The following is a 22,144-nucleotide window of genomic DNA, read 5'->3' as shown; positions in this document are numbered from 1 at the left end:
ATATTTGCTGATTGATGTAATGGCCAAATGTATCAGTGGCCACCAAGCTACGTAATGCAATTAGTTTTAAGTTAGTGTTAAGTTTTTTTGTTTCAGCGACCAGTGTATCATCACGGCGCAGAAGAAGAGAATTACGTCAAGAGTAGCAGGAACCAAATGAAGAAATGGGCTGCACCTCGAGTAAACAATTTAGTTATAAAGATATTTATACAGAGGTCATAAGGCAATGAAAAATAAAATAGGCATCTTCACAGTATATCTCCATGACATTTATCAGTACCTATTTGCTGCAGAGTACACAAATATTTAAGCTTGTGATATTACAAAAGCCAATTAATTTTTAGCATGTCACATGAAAGCTTGAATAATGACATTTCCAGGTTTTTGAGAAAGATAAGTCTATGATAGTTAAAACGTCCTATTTCACACTAAGCTACACGTGAATTGAAGTAAATGGCACTAGCACATGAAGAAACAACATGATAATATGTGAATGATTAGTCAATACACATTATTTCCATGAAACAAGTTCCTTGGCAACTAGTTCATGACTGTACGAGTAACATTTCTTCAAAAATCCTTGAACCAGTAGATGAGTATTTTCTTTCTTCCATTCCAACCAAAGGAGGCAGCGCCAAGCGTAGTTGGGCCAGCAATGCCTAATGTTTTAGTCCTCTTTCTGATGTTTTTCTCCCTCCTCTACCCATGGAAGAAATGAGCTCCCACAAGTGATAAAAGCCTATCTATAAAAGGAAACATAAATGTATCATACGCTTGTATTGTAACATGATAATATGTATGTAATTAATTTTTATATGCGATGAGAATGAAGATAAGTTAAAGCTAACAAACAAACTGCAGGAACAGAACCCGGTTAATGAAAATTTTATGACATTTTAAAACTTAAGAAAGCTATGTTCATAGTATAAGTGATGGCTGGAATGTCAGTCATAAGTATAAACTATCATGTTATGTATATTGTTGTAACTCAATGCTTGTTTGAATTTTAATTGGAAACCAAACTCCATATGAAGAAATTAACTTTAAAGACAAGCAATCTATACTACGTTTTGGATGGTTATATGTGTCTTTCAACAAGTGGATGGTCAAGTGGTGTGACATGAACATGTGCGTGCAACGAAATAATTTTTGAGTATCGTGGTTCACAACGCTTGACACATTAACGAGTGAACTATACTTGTTCGAGCCGATAAATACCTCATCGACGAGGTATGATGGTAGAGCACTTGCCCGCAAAAGGCGAAGGTCCCGAGTTCGAGTCTCGGCCGGGCACACAGTTTTAATCTGCCAGGAAGTTTCATATCAGTGCACACTCCGCTGCAGAGTGAAAATCTCATTCTGAACATTACTGTTAGCACACTAAATTCAAATACATACCGAACTATCATGTTATGTATACAATCTTTTAATTTCTTGTAGAACCCTAACATACATAGGATAAACTGACATATCCATTCAATTAAATAAAAGAGAAGTCAACCAACAAAGGGTATCGACCCCTATCGGCAAATGTAAACATGTACAAGCAATAAACACTATATGTCTCCATACCATGTCAATGTACAGTGTGGGGACAGTTGTGTGGGTACATGATGAAAGACCCCCAGGATATCGTAAAGTTAAAACTTATTAAAAACAAAAAATGAAATACCGATCAACCATAAGCATCTGCAAAGACGTTAATTATGAATATGCAGTAAGGCTCAGATAAATGAAAAAAACATCATTCATTTTTTTTACACTACTTTATTTTGTTTCTCACTCTCTTGCATGTAAAAGTTCTGTTAAGAAGTGCTGTTCGGAGGATGATGGGCTACGAATGTTTTGTATCATACATGTTTTGAAATAAGAAAAAAATTTGATACCGATATTAAATATTTTTGATTGAAGTAAACAGAAACCAAGTAAGGAGGATTTTCTTAATTATGATGTGCACTGGTGTACTTTGAGTCCGCTGCCTATATCTACAATTGAAATGTAGGAGAAGAAGTCCAATAGCCTAAAAATTCGTACAAGTACAGAACATTTCTAATAACTCAATTGTATTATCCCTTTTGAATGTATCTCATATGAATTTTTTTTTTTTTTTTTTTACAACACACTGTGAAAATTATTCACTCTACAATTACTCTATAAGTTGTTGCCCATTCATACTGCTCCTGCCCTGGTGTTAAAATGTAGTAGATTTAAATGCGATGTCTTACTTTCAAGAATCCCTATCACTTCAGACACAAGTGACCATAGTGAAAGACAGCCCTCACCGATTTTATGTCAAGTATAGCTTGCCTATTTTTACAATGACCAGACTAAACAAACACACAAACGAAAAAGCATGACTATTTCTAACTAAGCTCCAGTGAAAGTTTCTTTTTTTTTATTTTAGTCACTTACACCAATACAGTAATAGTAATACCATTTGTACATAAACTGCCCAACAGAGTAAATGATGTGTTAGTAATTTAATTTCTATACTTTTATTTGCAGGGCGGCCCTGTTGTGGTTGATTTTCCTTGTGGAGCTGGCCAAAATGCTAGTTCTGAACACACTACTCAACACAAGGGGGGGGGGGGGGCGGAGTGAATACCAGAGTTGAAATAGCTGCCGAAGAAACTGTTGCAAAATTTATCGCTAGTGGATTAAAAAAAATAGAATGCAAACCAATTATTCACTTAAGCACAAAAAATAAAATCCTTAAAGCATTAATGGGAGGGCAGACGATATGTCTGCTTGTGTCTGTATATGTGTGGATGGATAGGTGTGTGTGCGAGTGTATACCTGTCCTTTTTTCCCCCTAAGGTAAGTCTTTCCGCTCCCGGGATTGGAATGACTCCTTACCCTCTCCCTTAAAACCCACATCCTTTCATCTTTCCCTCTCCTTCCCCCTTTCCTGACGAAGCAACCGGGGGTTGCGAAAGCTCGAAATTTTGCGTGTGTGTTTGTGTGTTTTTTATTGTGCCTATCTACCAGCACTTTCCCGTTTGGTAAGTCATGGAATCTCTGTTTTTAATACATTACATAGAAAGTTACACAAAAAGCATTAAAAGTATATTATTAATGGAAAGGGAACATACTGAACAGGGACAGTACAGAACTGTAGTAAAACTAACTGGAAGCCAGTGACATGAAATTTATGTATAAACCGTAAAACAGAATGAAAATTTTTCCCTTTCCATGAGTGCCATGCAAGTTTTTAATTTAATTTAGGGGGATACATATGGCAACGCGGAATAACATGCCAAAGTCACGCGTTAAAAGAACGTACACATGTGCCACTCCTATTAAAAAGCAGCTCACTATTGAACAAAATGGAAGGTAGCAAAACCTCACAATCCACACTGTCAAGAACTACTATGCCAATTAATAGCTAGCAGCAATAGCACTAAAGGGACACATTAAAAGTAGGGGCAATTCAAAACCTGCTAACTAAAAGCCGATTATTCAATGAGGCTTATACGAGAAGACCTCAGACAATTTTGTAATCATGAAAGACAGGCAAATTTTAATTTAGTGAGTACACAAATAATGACACTATAATGCACTGTGGTCACAGGATAAAAATTGATAGTATACAAACATCTAGTAAAAGAGGACATATTACAGCTATGTAAAATAAACTGGGTGGACCATGCAGTTCTCACTATAGGAGATGGGTATATGCTGTATAGTGGCTAAGCCTAATTAAGGGCCACCAAAGCAATGGCGAAAACACTGGTGCAGTTAAAAAGTATACATGCGTAACATACAATAATCAGAAACCAGAAGGAGAAGGAAAGGAGGCTGGATGCTGCTTCAAAACAGAAAAGTTATTAGCAGGAATGCGTGCTTAAGCAAAGTTTGCTCATTCAAAATTCACAGCAGATCATAGTTAATGCTGTGGATAATTTCTATTTCTTCTAAAATATTTAAAATAGGGCCCTTACGTTGAATATGTAGAATGTTGCGATTCATGTTTATATCTGAAGTGGAATGATTACGACCCTTCAGGTGGTTAGTGAGGGCAAATTTAGAATGCTAAGGTCCTGATACTCTCTGAACCATATGCTAAAGGAGCGGGCAGTTTGGCCTATGTAGATGGAAGGACACACACTACACTGGTTGTGATAGATGCCCGACTGTGTGTAGCGATTGTCTTCTCTGGTTTCATGCTGCTTCAATAGATGTCTGACCTTATGGGAGGTATAAAAGGTGGGTATAATCTGCTCTTTTCTAAGCCACTTGCTGGTTCTATTGATAAAACACCTATGTATGTAATCCTGCAAATTTTTTTTTTTAGAGTTATCATTACTAGTAGATTTTAGGATAGTCTGGTACCAATTGTAAGAAAAAAGTGAGCTTTACTGTCATGTAATGTAATTTTCAATTCCAAAAATGGGAGTGTAAAGCCAGAGTGGTATTCCGTTGTACACTGAATCATGTTGAAAAAGTTGCATCTGGGCATCACTCCCATTACACAAAAGTATGGTGTCATCGATTATCTTTTGTGACATACTACTCTTTGAAGGTATTGTGGGTGGGTTGAAAAAAACTGATGTTCAATGTGATTAATGTTAGCTGTTACACTGGCAATGGGGGTCCAATGTCTAAACCATCAGTTTGTCCGTATAAGGTGTCTCTGAAGGCAAAGTAGTTATGGTCTAGAACAATTCTGAGTGAACGAAGGAATTCATTAATATTTTGTGAATCTAGACAAGAGTACAGTTATATCAGGCAAAGGTCCCGAGTTCGAGTCTTGGTCGGGCACACAGTTTTAATCTGCCAGGAAGTTTCAGTACAGTTATATGTTGGATTCAATAATAGGAATCATTTCTTTAATGGGGATATTCATATACATGCCTACGAAGTCCAGACTTGCTAGATTTGTATCACTGGTTACAGTCACATGTTTGAGGTATGTAATTAACTCCTCCCTATTCTTAATGGCATGCTTATTAGGGAAACTTTACAATTCCTTAGCCCATAAGTAATCTAGGGCATTAGTAGAATTGATAATTGGCCTTAAAGAAGTCTGTGACTTATGGAGCTTCATCACACCCCTGAAAGTGGGCGTTCTCGGATTCATCAATAATCAAAGTGTTTTTAAGAAACTGCTTAAATAAAGCATCTATTCTTTGAGAGCCACCTTAATTTCTGCCATGAACTTAGCTGTGGGGGTTAAATGTGGGTTTAAATGAGTATGTTTTAAATTTTCAGTATAACTCCTGATGACAGACATGTTAAGAGGCTGAAACCGGTCATGTTTTAATTACTGAAAAATAAAAAGAACCTTAAACTGAAGTAGTATTTTCAATCTCTGCTATAATGCTCAGTTGCAGATGTTCCTCCAGCAGTATTGTTTGAAATATAAACATGTAAAAACTAAGTGCCTCTGTTATGTATATGACTGGTTGGCATTGCAGGCACTTGATGCTGTAACAAAATTATATTAGTGAGCAGACATGGACCGGGGATCACCCTAACGAAGACATGGGCTGCAAATGGGGAAATCCATTGAGATAAGTGACTCTGACAAAGGGCAGATTATTAGAGCCTGTGAGTGAGTAACACACAAACAGCAAAGCTCGTCGAATGTTCATGTTCTACTGTTGTGCTCATATAGAGAAAGAGATAGAAGAACAGAGAAACTACCATTAGGTGCTAAATGGCTGGATGTCCGAGACTCTTCACAGAACGTGGGGTTCAGAGGTTTGTCTGCTCTGTGAAGTGGGATAGATGGTGATCTGTGGCATCTCTGCCAAAACAGCAGAATGCTGGTGCATGCACAAGTGTTTCAGAGCACACAGTTCATCGTACATTGTTGAACATGGAGCTCCACTGCAGGTCACCCCAACATGTTCACATGTTAACCCAATGACATTGTCAATTAAGATTGCAGTGGGCATGGGAGCATCAGGATTCAACCACTGATCAATGGAAACATGTCAGCTCTTCAAATGAATCACAGTTTTGTTCACTAGGTCGATTGTCATCTCCACAAATACCATCATCAAGGTGAATGATGGCTCGAAACGTGCAGCGCACCACGGACGCAGTCTGGTGGGAGCAGTATTATGCTGTGGAAGACATTATTCTGTGCTTGTGTGGGATCTGGGGTGGTGGTGGTTAGTGTTTAACGTCCCGTCGACAACGAGGTCATTAGAGACGGAGCGCAAGCTCGGGTTAGGGAAGGATTGGGAAGGAAATCGGCCGCGCCCTTTCAAAGGAACCATCCTGGCATTTGCCTGAAACGATTTAGGGAAATCACGGAAAAACTAAATCAGTATGGCCGGAGACGGGACTGAACCGTCGTCCTCCCGAATGCGAGTCCAGTGTGCTAACCACTGCGCCACCTCACTTGGTTTGTGTGGGATCTGTGGTAGTAATTGAAGATGCACTGACAGCTGCAAAGCTGCAAACCAACTGCATTCCTTCATGCTTTGTGTCTTCCCTGACAGTGATGCCATCTTTCAGCGGTATAACTTTTCATGTCTCTGAGCCGGCGGCCTGTTATTTACATGAATTAAATGACCTGTGCATAGACATCTAATGCCACAAACCTACCAACAAACTATCATCCCTGATATGCAGAATCGCTGCATTCTGTTCCAAAGCTGGACAAACAAGCTATTAAGCAGGTGGTCATTATGTTTTGTCTCATCATTGAATGTTACATGGATGTATATTAATAGTACCTGAAATTTACCCGAGTTAGATAGTTATCTTTATTTTATATTTGTTTTATGGCAGTACACAATATATGGATGTATTTACAAGTGAATGTTGTTCACCCTGAATAGTTTCTTGTGGAGGGTTTCATACTCTGCCCATGTTATGATACAGGTAGTTTCCTATATTCGGTTTTTTGACATGTCTTGGACATTCATTTTAGGTGTATAACATAAGTATGCCCATCTACAGTTTGCACCTCAGCATTTTATACTTTGACATGACATACACAGGGTGTTAGAAAAAGATACAGCCAAACTTTCAAGAAACATTCCTCACACACAAAGAAAGAAAATATGTTATGTGGACATGTGTCCGGAAACGCTTACTTTCCATGTTAGAGCTCATTTTATTACTTCTCTTCAAATCACATTAATCATGGAAAGGAAACACACAGCAACAGAACGTACCAGCGTTACTTCAAACACTTTGTTACAGGAAATGTTCAAAATGTCCTCCGTTAGCGAGGATACATGCATCCACCCTCCATCGCATGGAATCCCTGATGCGCTGATGCAGCCCTGGAGAATGGCGTATTGTATCACAGCCGTCCACAATACGAGCACGAGGAGTCTCTACATTTGGTACCGGGATTGCGTAGACAAGAGCTTTCAAATTCCCCCATAAATGAAAGTCAAGAGGGTTGACGTCAGGAGAGCGTGGAGGCCATGGAATTGGTCCGCCTCTACCAATCCATCGGTCACCGAATCTGTTGTTGAGAAGCATACGAACACTGACTGAAATGTGCAGGAGCTCCATCATGCATGAACCACATGTTGTGTCGTAGTTGTAAAGGCACATGTTCTAGCAGCACAGGTAGAGTATCCCGTATGAAATCATGATAACGTGCTCCATTGAGCGTAGGTGGAAGAACATGGGCCCCAATCAAGACATCAACAATGCCTGCCCAAACGTTCACAGAAAACCTGTGTTGACGTGATTGCACAATTGCGTGCGGATTCTCGTCAGCCCACACAAGTTGACTGAAAATTTACTATTTGATCACGTTGGAATGAAGCCTCATCCGTAAAGAGAACATTTGCACATTGACACATTGCTGGATGAACCATTCGCAGAAGTGTACCCGTGGAGGCCAATCACCTTCTAATAGTGCCTGCACACGCTGTACATGGTACGGAAACAACTGGTTCTCCCGTAGCACTCTCCATACAGTGACGGTCAACGTTACCATGTACAGCAGCAACTTCTCTGACGCTGACATTAGGGTTATCGTCAACTGCACGAAGAATTGCCTCGTGCATTGCAGGTGTCCTCGTCGTTCTAAGTCTTCCCCAGTCGTGAGTCATAGGCTGGAATGTTCCGTGCTCCCTAAGACGCCGATCAATTGCTTCGAACGTCTTCCTGTCGGGACATCATCATTCTGGAAATCTGTCTAGATACAAAATTTCCGTGCCACGGCTATTGCCCCGTGATAATCCATACATCAAATGGGCATCTGCCAACTCTGCATTTGTAAACATTGCACTGACTGCAAAACCACGTTCGTGATGAACACTAACCTGTTGATGCTACGTACTGATGTGCTTGATGCTAGTACTGTAGAGCATTGAGTCGCATGTCAACACAACCACCGAAGTCAACATTACCTTCCTTCAATTGGGCCAACTGGCGGTGAATCGAGGAAGTACAGTACATACAGATGAAACTAAAATGAGCTCTAACATGGGAATTAAGCGTTTCCGGACACAAGTCCACATAACATCTTTTCTGTATTTGTGTGTGAGGAATGTTTCCTGAAAGTTTGGCTGTACCTTTTTGTAACACCCTGTATATGTGTATTTATATTGTCATTTTGACAGTGTACTTACACAAAAACTTAAATTTTGTTGAGGCCGTCCTGCAAGGGCTACTTTCTCACAGATGCATAGATGTTGTTCATCCTGAACATTACCTTGGGTTCTGTATATTCTGTGTATCATATGACATAGGTGGTTTTCTACATTTGGTCTCTTGACATGTTCTTGGACATTCATTTCATACACATGACATAAATATGCCTATATTCAGTTTTCAGCTTAGCATTCTATAACTTTAATGTGACATAGACATATTTATAATGTCGTTCTGCTAGCTTTAAGATATTAGCTAAGATATTGTTGATGCTGTCCTTGTGCAAGGACTACTTGTGCACAGATGCATATTTCTCTGGTTTACTTATTTATGAAGTTAAATTCACAGCTTCAGTACCTCGAACATGTCATTCATGCAGAAGGGGTTAAGCAAGACCCAAGACTAATACAAGCAATTGAGAATTTTGCAGTTCCTATTAATGTTAAAAAGTTGCAATCTTTTCTTGGTCTTGCTAACTATTACCATAATTTCATGAAGAATTATGCCATGGTCACTAAAGCACAGACAAATTTATTGAAGTAAGGTTCTGTCTTCATGTGGACAGAAGAGTGTGAGGTAGCTACAAGACAAATTAAGGATGTTTTGACAAGTCTGCCTTTGCTGATTTATCCAGATTTTGAGAAGCCCTCTATTCTTTCAACGATAATTTTGGATTGTGCTACTGGAGCTGTCCTTAGTCATAAGTATAATGGTAAGGAAACAACCAAAGATTATGCTTCTGTGCAAATGAACTGAACAGGAGTTGTTAGCCCTTGTTTCTGAATAAACTATTTCAAATGCTACTTGTACAGATGAAAATTTACTAAGGTCACTGATCACACTGCCCTTGTGTGGACATTGGACATAAAGGTCCCAGCAGTTGCTTAACTCGCTTGGCATTGAAACTTTCAGAATATGACTATGATGTAAGCCAAAAGCCAGGTCGTTTAAATCAGAATGTTGATGCACTAAGCCAGAAAGTCAAGTTTATTCCACAGATGATGTTTTGATAGAAAAACTTAAAGAAGCACTGAAAAGAGATGTAGAATGTCACTGGTATGCTTTCCATTCTTTGTCACAGAGGACGGTATCTTATACTGCAAGACCCCACTGGGTAACAGAGTAATAATACTTAAAGAGCCCCAAGAGCTTATCACGGTGCAATCTAATGACAGTTTTCAGGTGTACCATAATGGGCAACATGGCGCAAATAGTAAGGTAGCTTCTCATTTCAGGTGGAAAGGTAAACAGACCAACATTCGGAAATATATACAGAATGGTCTGCCTTGTGCTCAGAGGGCACCACCACCAAGGACCAAAATCCCTTTACATACCCTCCCAGAAGTCACTAGACCATTCCAAAATGTTGCCTTTGATATTGTGGCCCGTTTCCACAAAACACACAGGATAAAAATATATCCTGTCCATCGTCCTCCTCTTCTCCTGGTATCTAATTCTGGTACCTCTTGCTGACATGACTGCAGAAACTGTCACATGTGCTTTTGTTGGTCATTTAGTTCTCCCATATGGAAGTCTGGATGTTATTTTGACTGATCAAGGAGCTGATTTTATTTCTGCCTTGTTCATACAAATATGCAAATTCCTACAGATCAAAAAATGGCACACTACACCTTTTCATTCCAAAGCTAAAGGTTGTCTCAAACATGTCCACAAGACAATGGTTCAAATGCTTTCCTGTTAAGCAAATACATCGCATTACAATTCGGACTGATATTTTGCGTATTTAGCTTCAGTATACAGTAGTCGTATACATGAATCAACTGGGTATGCACCCTATGAGGCAGTTTATGGAAGACCTATGAACTCTGTTTGAACTCGTCAAGTTACCACATGGCATTGATGTTGCTGAAGTGAAACAACTGTCCCGCTGAGGGCATCTGGAAACAGGTTAAACCAAGCAAGTCCAAACATACTCAGTTGCAACACAGCAAAAAAGGAACTACGCCTCCCCAGTACAAATCCGGAGTTCTTGTTTTGCTCCAAAATTCTGTGGTTAAGAAAGGGAAACCTAAGAAATTCACACTTCAGTATTAGGGCCTCTGTCCTATTATATGGGTAACTTCTTCTGCGAATGCAGCAATCCAACTGTCTGAGCGCACTGTGATGTAAATTTTTTTGATTGGTTAAAGCCGTACAATGTTCCAGCTGTGCCACCCCCTAAGGCACTGTGAAGTCGTCCTGCAAGTAGTTCACAGCAAAGTGAGGACACTGAAGAATGTGAGAGAAAAAAAGAGAAGTTTTTGCTAGCATTCCAGAGGTATACTTTAAGAAACAAGCATTCTTATGCCCTGAGATCAAGGGACTCATTTTGTTTGGTGTATAGAGTAGATATTTACCTTGTCAGATTTGTGGTGGTGTTGAAAGCGACTTATCTCTAAGCATGAAGAGTAAGGGTTCTGAGATTGTTACTTTGTTTTTGTGATTCAGTTAAACATTTTGAATGTGGCATTTTGTATATGCAGAAGGAGAGTGTTGGGAAGATAGAGTTGTTTTCAATTGAAGTTAACTGCTGCTTCATTCTGTGATTGTGCTCAGTAGGAAGCAGCTGCCCTATAGTAAGTGCACAGTGCCATAAAACAAACGATAGTGATACGTGTTAGTAACCAAAGCAGTGGTAATGAGTAATGTAAATGGGGAATAGAGATAACTGTTTAAGCAATGGACAGTCAAACAGCAAGGGTTATCAGAGTTTCATTATACTGATAGAGTTCAGTCGAGGAAAAGATGTGAAGGTTTTACCAGAATTACACTAACAGGACTTGAAGGAAACCAGTAAAAATACACTGGATTGGAATAAGGAGCACACTAATGCACTGTGCTGAGTACTGAGCAATTTATGTTGCACTCAGTAAAATTTTGTGCTTAGGGAAAGACAGGTTTTCAAAGACCTACTTGCACTACTACAGATCAAGTTTATCTGTTGACTGATTATAGCGTGACACAAAGAATAACTCTGAAACTCTGCAGTACTGATTATTGTACAACCTTAAGAAAAGGTCACTGTTTGAACCTGTAATAAAGTGCCTCTCAAGAGCTTACTGAAGATGAACTCTACATAAGGACATGCATAGTCTGTTAAAGTTTCACTTAAGTACTCACCTATACATGAAAACTGTGTGTTGACCACTACCAAAGGCTTTACTGGAGTTTGTTCCTCTCTTGCAGTGGTTAGAAACATGCAAGAGACTGATTTTAATTGTGTGGTAAGCTATTGAAGTGTTCATTGTTCACAAAATTATTGTAGCAAGACAGAAATCTTCATGTCTTTCATCCATAAACTGATGTACATATAGCCATCTTACAACAGAGTTGATAACTTGCTTTCAGAAAGTGCATTATAAAGTTAAGGGAAAACTCTACTGAGCAATACCAGATTGCTGGGGAGGTGGAATTGCACTATTAGGACTGCCCATTTCATTTTCGCCCAACACAAATGAACAGGCACTCATGTTTGTAACAATTAGAAAGGGACAGAACAGCTATCCAAAAAATGACCATTGAGACTAAATCAAATAAAACAACTGCACTCATATGAGCCAGTTAGGAAACAGATTATGAAACACCAATTGAAAAGAAACAAGCAACTTATGACCTGTTTATAAGTAATGAACAGTGCATAATGAACAATTTAGTATTGGCCAGCTCTTTACACAGCCAGTAAGTGGCACTTTTTGACATACTAGCTACCTGCTTTTGTGAATTAAAGAAATCGACTAAGGTAAGTTCTGAAACTTCCTGACAGATTGAAACTGTGTGCCTGACCAAGGCTCACATTGGGACCTTTGCCTTTCATGGCAAGTGCTCTTCATCAAGGTAAGTTCTGTCTTCAATGGTGCTGAGGAGTACAGCATTTAGTGGAAATATGATTGGTGCAATGCCTTGCACAGTGATATACCCTGTAAAACCTTTTGATGTCACCCAAAATGAACCAAGAGCAGAGCTACAAAATGAAAATTCTACCATGTTAGTAAAGTGACATTGTGCTGTTATGTTGTACTGAATGACAACTTGTAACATGTTGGTCTGGCTCAGCTGACCGCCACCATTACTCGAACGTATGCCCGCCATTTGGGAATCCCAACCAGAGTATGCCAGATAGTGCACACCATTGTCTGGTCCATCACCTTCCCAAATCACACGTGTACTCAGTGAAGAAATCTTTGCATAATACTATCAGTTCAACTGATTGATTTTTTTGGTATTGACCCAATTGGGGAAGGCTGTTCTAGATTCTACAATGAAGATCAATGAGTGTATAACAGGTTATAAGAATTAAAACTGTGTGCCCGACCGAGACTCGAACTCGGGACCTTTGCCTTTCGCGGGCAAGTGCTCTACCAACTGAGCTACCGAAGCACGACTCACGCCCGGCACTCACAGCTTTACTTCTGCCAGTACCTCGTCTCCTACCTTCCACTCTCCGCTGCAGAGTGAAAATCTCATTCTGGAGGTTATAAGAACTTTCAAAAATAGCATTGGTGTCTTCCTAGATATTTGCCTATGTTAACATAATGTTCAGTGCTACTACCTGCCCACTAAATAAATCTCTCTACCTTCTGTTTCTAGATTATTCAGTGCTGACTGTGGCTATAGTGTTGTACTGTTCCTAGAAATTTACTTGATGGTAATAGGCATTGCTTACTTGGGTGCACAATGGCATAATGGTACAACTGAGTTTCATTCATTCTCTTGACTCCAGATTTTATTTCAACCTGGTAATGAACCACTATGAGGAACTCTAATAAAAACACAAACATCCCGAGTAATGAACATCTTTTCAAAATGTGGATTATCCCCTTGGTTTGTTCATGGAATACAAATTGATTTCAGCCAAACTTCTGGCTACATAGCAACCTTGACAACTTTGTCAACACTTTTTTGACCATAAGCAGTCAGCAACGCTGCAAGCTTGGAATACTTTGCCTATCATCCATAGCAGGACTAATTAGTGGAGGCTTGTATGTTTACAAGATTATGCTAGGATATGCATTTCTGTGTACAGCCTGTTACGCAGGAAGAAGAGTGAACTCTTTGACCTTGCATTGAGATGCTGACACTATACGAATTTCATAGATAAAATTTGTGACTGTATCTAAAATCTGTCAGTATTTGCACTTTGTACTAACTCCGAAATCAAACTTACAATTGAATATCACCCTGTAATTCTCATCTGATTTGTTGTTTAAGAGAAGAATATGCCACACCACAGACAGGTATGTTGTTTACCCACCGTTCTCCTGTTAAACACCCAAGACTGTGGTTGACACACTTCTGATAGGAAGACATAAAAATGAATCCAGATAGCAGCTTTGTAAACACTGAATATCCGGAATGATCCCTGTACACTTTACTGATATCACACATGTCGTTAATCACTGCTTTCTGGAGTTTTATGGAAGCTTGATTGGGCTCTTATATGCACAATCGTGACTGTGAATTCGATAATCAACTTTCAAGTATTACCATCAGCCAGTATAATTTCTGATATCCCAAGACAGTGTAGCATTTTCTGACATTTATGCATTAATATATATTTTTCTCATAGTAGAGCAGCACAGCCTCACCGGTTAGCAAGGCGCAACACCTAGCGTCGCACTTGCCAGAGCATCGATTGGACATGCAGTATGCCACAGCTGCACACTGCTTATTGCTGTGTCGTCACACCCTTCATTCAGAAATTCATGCTACTCGAAACTGTGTGTGCAACATATTGAATGATCATTGCAGAACTCCTTACTGACAAGCCTACCCTCAAGCAGCATCGACCATTCCTCTCCTAGATTACTGGAAAAGTTCTGCAACTTTATAGCAGTTGCATGAAATCCACACACCAGATAGTTCAGACCATGCTTTGATGCTTCAGTCATCCTTGGTTGACCTCCCTGTAGAAAGCATTTATTTTTATCCACACGCAGCTAGGGACCATGTAGTTGCAGGGATGAAACTTGCCATATGCCTCTGCTGTTGTATCCTTTGATCAAAGCAAGCCTGCCCTAGGACCTGGTACACCATGCTGTATAAGCCCCACATTAAACTACTGAATGTTAGCAGAGCCTGAAAACTAAATGACCGTGAAGCAACTATGAGAAATTTTAGTATATGCAAGAGTAGTGAAAGAACACACTGTATCCCATATTACTGCTGGACAAATTATGCAACGGTAGGGAACACTTTGCAACCAACAACTACGTGCTAGCAGCCAAACCTATGGTGCAACAATACCCCACTACATGGAACACATCCTTTCTTTGCTTACACTCAAACCTCTAGATGTCAGACAGTCAGATTGGTACCAAATGTTTATCGACAGAGTATAACAGAAACTCCAATGCAGTTTGTGCTATGTGCTATCATCCCAGAGAACGTGTGTAAACAGTAAGTAATAGGTAACACATGACCTACGGAGCAAAGGAAAAGCAGAACAGTGAGTGTATGTCATGTGGAGCTCTGGTGCCCTTCTGCCAGCCAATCGGAGGGCCAGGAACGGTCACAAGAGAGAGACAAAGCAAGTGGGTGAGAGAGAACCTGTGCCACAGGATCCCTCTCTTGCCTACCAGCTCTCCTCCCAACCAGATGCATTCTCTAGCTCTTCTCTTAGCACACCGTGCCCTCAGTCTGGTTGTGGCAGCCTCCTGACATCACAGAATACATCACTTGTATCCCTTAACGATAAGGTCTGGAGACAATAAATCCCAATTGTCACTGTCCAATTTGGTCACCGTCTTCATTTTAAGAAACCTCCTGACAAACCTGGATGCTCACATCCTGTCTCCGTACTAAATCAACTGTACCTGCACAGCACATTGAAATACTTCTAAGTCCCGAATAACACAAGTCCAAGTGGTCTCTGGTCACACAAACCTAACCAAAACCAACCTCACTGACCAAGAGAAGATGTTGACACAGTGCGAAGTAGGGCTTGCAGCAGTGCGGTGGTGCTGCATTGTGGAATTAGTGGTGGCATTTAGGCACAGTGCCCTCGACCACAGCAGCCTGGCGGAGACAATGGTGACAGGATACTGCAGCATTGATGCCATGTGGCATGGAGAAGCAGCAACATTGAGACACTGTGGTTCAGAGTCTGCAAAGCAAATGCAAGTGTGGTATGGTGTAGGGACACTGTGGCGGAGGAATTGGTTGGTACTCAGGTACTGCAGTATGAGACTGCTACACAGAAGCACCGTGGAGACTGCGGCACAGAAGTGCTATGGCACTAAGATTGTGGCACAGAGAAGCTGAGGTGTGGAAATGCCATAGTCCTCAGACTTCTGCATGAATATGCTGTGGAGATAGCAGCACAGATGCACTGGGTTGGGATGACTATGGCAGAGAGATGCTATGGCACTGAAATACTGTGGCACTGAGATACGGTGGCGCTGAGTTGCCACAGGGCTGACACACATGGTGTGTGCACACAGTGGCATGGATACACTGCAGCATGGAGACACTGCGGCATGGAGATGCAGTAGCATCGCATAGACTGGTGCCTGCTGTCACACCAAAATTTGCTCCTACATATGACAATTGCACTGCTGCTGCTACTGCAGTATGTAAACCTCAGAGCACACACACAAATTGTGTTGCTAAGGCCTGGTAACATTTATAGGGATGCCCAATCCCAAAGTAAATCTTAGAATAAATTTTAAATACAATCCTATCCTTTGGATGAGGCAACCCAAAAGCTGCTTCACTGATAGCATTTTTTATCCTGGATGAGACCAAACAATTGCAACCTGAGTGAGGCTTGGTAACAATAACAAGAACTAAATCACCAGTCACCATAAATTCATGAATAAAATCTTCTCAATTTTCAAGCTGCATCAATTCCAATGAAATTCTTGAGCTTTCGATGGCTAGCTCCAACTTCATCGTCAGGATTAAAACTACTGACTGCTGAAACTGCTACTATTTCTCACTTATATACCTACGATCACGGCCACTGGCACCGATCAGAGAGGGCCAAAACGACGCATACCCTATGTGTATGGTGTCCCTTGCGAGAGCAGCAGCATCTACATAGGCCAGACAATCCGCACAGTTGCGGAGCGTTGTACTGAGCACAAGAGACTTATTAAGCAAAGTCAGCCATAGCTGAGCATTGCCTCGAAAACAGACACAAAATACAGTTTGAGAACACAAGAGTCTTGGTTCATGTGTCAACATACTGAGACTCAGTTATAAAAGAGGTGGCTGAGATCAGAATGAACTGCAACAATTTCAACAGAGACCAGGGCTATACACGAAGTAGTGCGTGGGGGCGGGCTCTGGATGTTGAAAGGAAGCAACAGCGGATGCTTAGCACTTGTAGAGAGGCAGAAGCGGCAGTTTCAAATGTGGTGCCGGCCCCTCGCATCACTTGACGTCATCTGTCCTGTGATGGACTGGAGCTTTATGAGCTGGTGAGCTGGCCAACTCGCCTTCCATGTACAAGTCGTTTCGGCCCTCGCTGATTGATACCATTGGCCATAATCGTAGGTATGTAAATGGAAATAGTGCCAGTTTTACTCCTGACGACAATGGTGGAGCTAGCCATCAAAAGCTTGACAATTTTATTGGAATGGGTGCGGCTTGAAAACCAAGATGATTTTATCCAGTTAAGCCGCAGCAAAAGACTCCGAGGACACAAGCATCAATTCACCAGTTGGCAAGCACACAATCTTAGATGGGAATATGGCACATCTGATCAAAAGGGGTTCTGTCATGCATTGCAGCTTTAAGCCCTGATAGAAGTATAGATCACTTAATTTAGTGGTGATAAAATAGTGGAATAGTTAAACAAATCAATAACTGGATTGTTGGTAAAAAAAAAAAAAAACATAGAATACAATTCTGTAGGATAATAACATGGGGTAAAAACAAAGGATTACACTTTGATTATTCAAATCACACCCACGTTTATTATAAAGGTGGTCTCCATTGGGTTGTCACTGAACACAATATAGATATAAGAAACCACAATGATTAATTTTGCAGTGCAAGCAGAGCATTCATAGGCAGTACCCAAAGTGAACTAAAGGCATGAAATTGGGCATCAAATCACTAAAACTGCAAGAAATTATCAAAGATCAGCTCATGTATACAAGTCTCTATAAAGTAATAAATTGACTGCAGTTAAAATATACAATCACTGTTAGCCCAACTATGAGTATGCCCACTAGCACTCAAGAGTTCCAAAATATTTCCATGTCCCAAACTGGTGCACATTGCATGATTTATAAGTCTTGAATGACAATTCCAAAAAGTCTTGAACAACATTAAAGCCCAAACAGCTCTCTGGCTGCACTAACCTTACCAAGACTGACTAAGAGATGAGGATCAAAAGACTCTGAAACCTGCTCTGCATGCATGTTTAAAACTTGGTCATGCAACCCGCTGTCTTACTGAATTCAGCATCTTACAACTTGACCACTACTAGTCAAATTATCTGTATTATAAGGTTTATACATTTTAAATATATACGACACATACTTTAGTCATGGCTGTCAATCAACAGGTTTTATAGAGATAACTAGTCGATAGCTACACAAATTTTTATTAAATTAACTTCTTGACTAGTTTCGGCAAGCTAATTTGCCATCCTCAGAAGACCATATAATTAAGCTTACGTCAGAAAGCTATCACCAAGCAAACTCTGGACAATAGAGTCCTTCATTAAAATTTTTATTTAGTGCTATCAAGCAGTTAAAAGGTAATGTAAAACATTAAAAAAACACGAAACATCATGATGATTAGCATCAAAAGACTGTGTGCCAGACTTGAAGATATAAATGCTGCAATCACAAAGAGTGGTAACATGGGTGAAAAACCTGGGGCTTAATCTAAATGTAAAAACATCACAAGTAATCTTAGTACACTGTCAGAAATTAGTAAGTTCAGAGTTCTGCAAACAATTTGTGACAGTGCAGTGGTATTAGTTTCAACTACAGGAAAATGTTGCACTCACCTTTCGGTGACCTCCTTCTTCTTCTGCAGCCTATGTCTGTCCTGTTAGAAAACGAAAAATGTTCCTCAGTTAGAGAAGCTGTAGAGAAACTATCTGCTATAAACACATCTACAAGATGCATCAAATGTTTTCCAGTTTCTAGTTTCACTAGCTGTTAAATGAGAGAAGTCACAGTACAAAAATTTTGATATGTTATTACTTCATGGATACAAATTAACTAGAGGAAAAATGACCCTGATTATCCATTATTAAAGCTGTCAGTGGTCCAGACAGGAGTTCAATATGCAGCAACAAAAATTTACACACACACACACACACACACACACACACACACACACACACACACACACACACTCTTTTAGTTGCATGAGTAGGACCAAAAAAATAATGTGTTCATTGATGTTGACACTATTTATACTGGAGTGTAATGTTGCAGTTGGTTGTGTGGTTATACTCCATGCACGATCTGTCACTCTAATACATTTGTGTTTGCTTTACCTCTTAAATAATTTCCAGTCGCTGTTTTTAAAGTTGATTGTTTCTGTGGTCCTGCTATGCAGTGCCATGAAGCTATGCTGTTGACTCCTTCACCTTGTTGTGATGTGCGGGCGCTAAAAAGAGATCTTCGATCAATGTAAGCTACTAAAGGATGAATGCACTTCATCAACTTCTCTGTGTTTACAACAAAATCTTAACCTTGATTACTATTTTTGGTGAACAGATACTTTGTAATAAATGGTTCTCAGTGAGTCATAACAAGTGTGTGAAATGCTCGTAGATAGATCGCTGAATCAGAAGTGACAGTTCTCAAACCTAATATTCAACTGTTCTGTCATTTTCATTTTTGACAGTCTTCTTTTCTCCGAGATTTCCAAGGCACTGCCAAGCTGCAGCACGAGAGCAGGTGAAGACATGCAATTACCATTGCACCTTGCTGATGTCCAGAACTTGCAGCTTTTGCACCCCATCTGTACGTGTGTATGTTACACCAAAGCACAAAAAGTGGACTGTTTCACATTTAAAATTACGTAAATTATGCTTTCTGTTACTGTGAACATATTTCATCAGCCTACGAGTGTAAAGGTGGAATATGTTATTCCGAAGATTCCCATGTTACATCACAGATCCCTCCACTGAGGCACAAGATATAGTCTAACCCAATTTTTTAATCACTTATAACTTTGCATGGCCAAATTATTCTTTAAATAATAATATGTTTCTGTTTATATCCATTTCCATTATTTCCAGTGTTTAGATTCACTTAAGACAGAATCCAATCTTATCTTTGAAAGTGAATCTCCATCATGTATTTCAGTTTGGTAAGGCAAAGTATAGAGAAAACATTGAGCATACTTCATTCCATTATTTGTGAAGATCCAACTGATCATTCTTTTCTATTGAGAAGAAAATGAGCAATAGGTAAACTGTTTAATTGGGACTATATTATGTCTACTCCAATGTAAACAATTTACTTTGAACTCAAAAGTTTTTCCAAATTGATTGAGACAGAAAAATGCCAAAATTTTAATTTACAACACTCTCTACACCTTCAAATCTGTTTTTGTAGTAAATCAAAAATGTGTGTCTGTGTGTCCATGTAAGTCTATTAGTATCTATTTTGGAAAACACTTCAACAGTGTAACTAACCATCACTGTACAGCTTCCTATCTCTGTAACAGCTGAGCTAACACCTTATTCTATGGGCAGTTACTGTGTAAATACATTTTCATCTCTTTGATGCTAGTGTCCCTCTACTCACTCCTTTATATACAGAAATGGTTCAGGTCATTCCTTCTATGGATTCACCTGATGCACGCATACACCATCTCTTCCATGGGTCCACCTGCCCTTTACTCTCCAACACCTAGCTACACCCCACCTTAAACCTTTAACAGCATGGCACAGCCTTTAACCCTTATCTTTACACCTGCAAAAGATAGTTTCCCCATAATCTACCAACTCTACCCAATTTCTCGAACCTATGTTTCCTAACTCCTTTTATAATTTCTACCTATACTTCTTGGAATGTTATACACTACCTTCCAACAAAAAACCATCCATTAATTGCTTTTCCTCCAAGATTTATTCATTACTACTTGATTATATGATTTATTTTCCTTCATTATCACAGCAGTCGCAGTCTGCCCACACTAAAAATCCTGCACAAGAGCAGTTTCAGGAGAACGTACTCTAATCTACGCTTCTTTATACAAATTTTTGCACTCTATATTAAAAGCCTCTCCTCAAGTTCTGTTGGAAGCAATTCTAAATTGGCTCTTAAATACTACTTACTTGTCTCCATAATTGTAATATAAGACACATCTACTTACGTCATGCATGTCTCAATACAAGCCACATTAAGGTGAAACCACAAATAGCTCACTAAGCCAGTTATGGTTTCTTAGATCATACCCATGATCCTTGAGTAAATGCGGTACGGTTGCCAAAAAGGGGGGTAATGTTATGGTTGACTGTGTTGTTACATGCCATGCACAGCCCGTCATCCTGATGCATGTATGTGTGTGTGCGTGCGTGCGTGCTTTACTTCAAAGTAATTTCGGGTCGCTGCTGTTGAAGTTGATTGCTCTCTTGGTCCTACTGTATAGTGTCCTGAAGCCATGCAGCCTGACTTCTTCACTCTGTTGTGATATGTGGGTGCCAAAACGAGAGCTTCGATCTATGCCAGTTACTAAATGATAAATGTACTTCTGCGATAACTGCTCTGTACTGACAAAAAAAACTCTTAACCTTGATTGAAATTTGTGGTAAACAGATCTTTCCTAATGGATAATTCTAAGTATATATAAAAACAAAGATGATGTAACGTACCACACGAAAGAGTTGGTATGTTGATAGACAGACACACACACACACACACACACACACACACACACAAAATTCAAGCTTTCACAACCAACGGTTGCTTCATCAGGAAAGAGGGAAGGAGAGGGAAAGCCGAAAGGATGTGGGTTTTAAGGGAGAGGGTAAGGAGTCATTCCAATCCTGGGAGCAGAAAGACTTACCTTAGGGGGAAAAAGGGACAGGTATACACTCGCACACACACATATCTATCCGCACATATACTGACACAAGCAGACATATGTAAAGGCAAAGAGTTTGGGCAGTGATGTCAGTCGAGGCGGAAGTACAGAGGCAAAGATGTTGTTGAATGACACATGAGGTATGAGCAGCGGCAACTTGAAATTAGCGGAGGCTGAAGCCTGGTAGGTAACGGGGAGAGGGGATATATTGAAGGGCAAGTTCCCATCTCCGGAGATCTGACAGGTTGGTGTTAGTGGGAAGTATCCAGATAACCCGGATGGTGTAACACTGTGCCAAAATGTGCTGGCCGTGCACCAAGGCATGTTTAGCCACAGGGTGATCCTCATTGCCAACAAACACTGCCTGCCTGTGTCCCACCACTACCTACTCCAGTCCTATAACCCGGAAGGTGTACATGATCAAAGGCAGAGCCACATGTGAAAGCACCCACTTGATTTACCAGCTGACCTGCCTACACTGTGAAGCTTTCTATGTGGGAACGACCAGCAACAAACTGTCCATTCGCATGAATGGACACAGGCAGACAGTGTTTGTTGGTAATGA

At 40.1% G+C, this 22,144-nt stretch overlaps 1 protein-coding gene across 2 annotated transcripts in view; it reads right to left on the bottom strand.

Annotated features, from left to right (window-relative positions):
• Positions 1-320: 320 nt before the first annotated feature.
• The window catches only part of LOC126235903 (glyoxylate reductase/hydroxypyruvate reductase), a 100,070-nt gene continuing 78,246 nt past the window's right edge, over positions 321-22,144 (bottom strand). The window contains exons 7-9 of one of the 2 annotated variants that reach the window (XR_007544837.1): positions 19,037-19,149; positions 18,539-18,579; positions 321-743 (exon numbers count right to left, since the gene is read on the bottom strand). The gene's annotated coding sequence lies outside the window, so the exon portion shown is untranslated. The remainder of the gene's footprint in view (positions 744-18,538; positions 18,580-19,036; positions 19,150-22,144) is intronic. The other variant, XR_007544836.1, reaches the window with a different exon arrangement.

The sequence above is a fragment of the Schistocerca nitens genome, chromosome 2 (genome assembly GCF_023898315.1).
Source record: "Schistocerca nitens isolate TAMUIC-IGC-003100 chromosome 2, iqSchNite1.1, whole genome shotgun sequence".
Taxonomy (NCBI): Eukaryota; Metazoa; Arthropoda; class Insecta; order Orthoptera; family Acrididae; genus Schistocerca; species Schistocerca nitens.
This window is presented reverse-complemented; position numbering and strand designations above follow the sequence as displayed.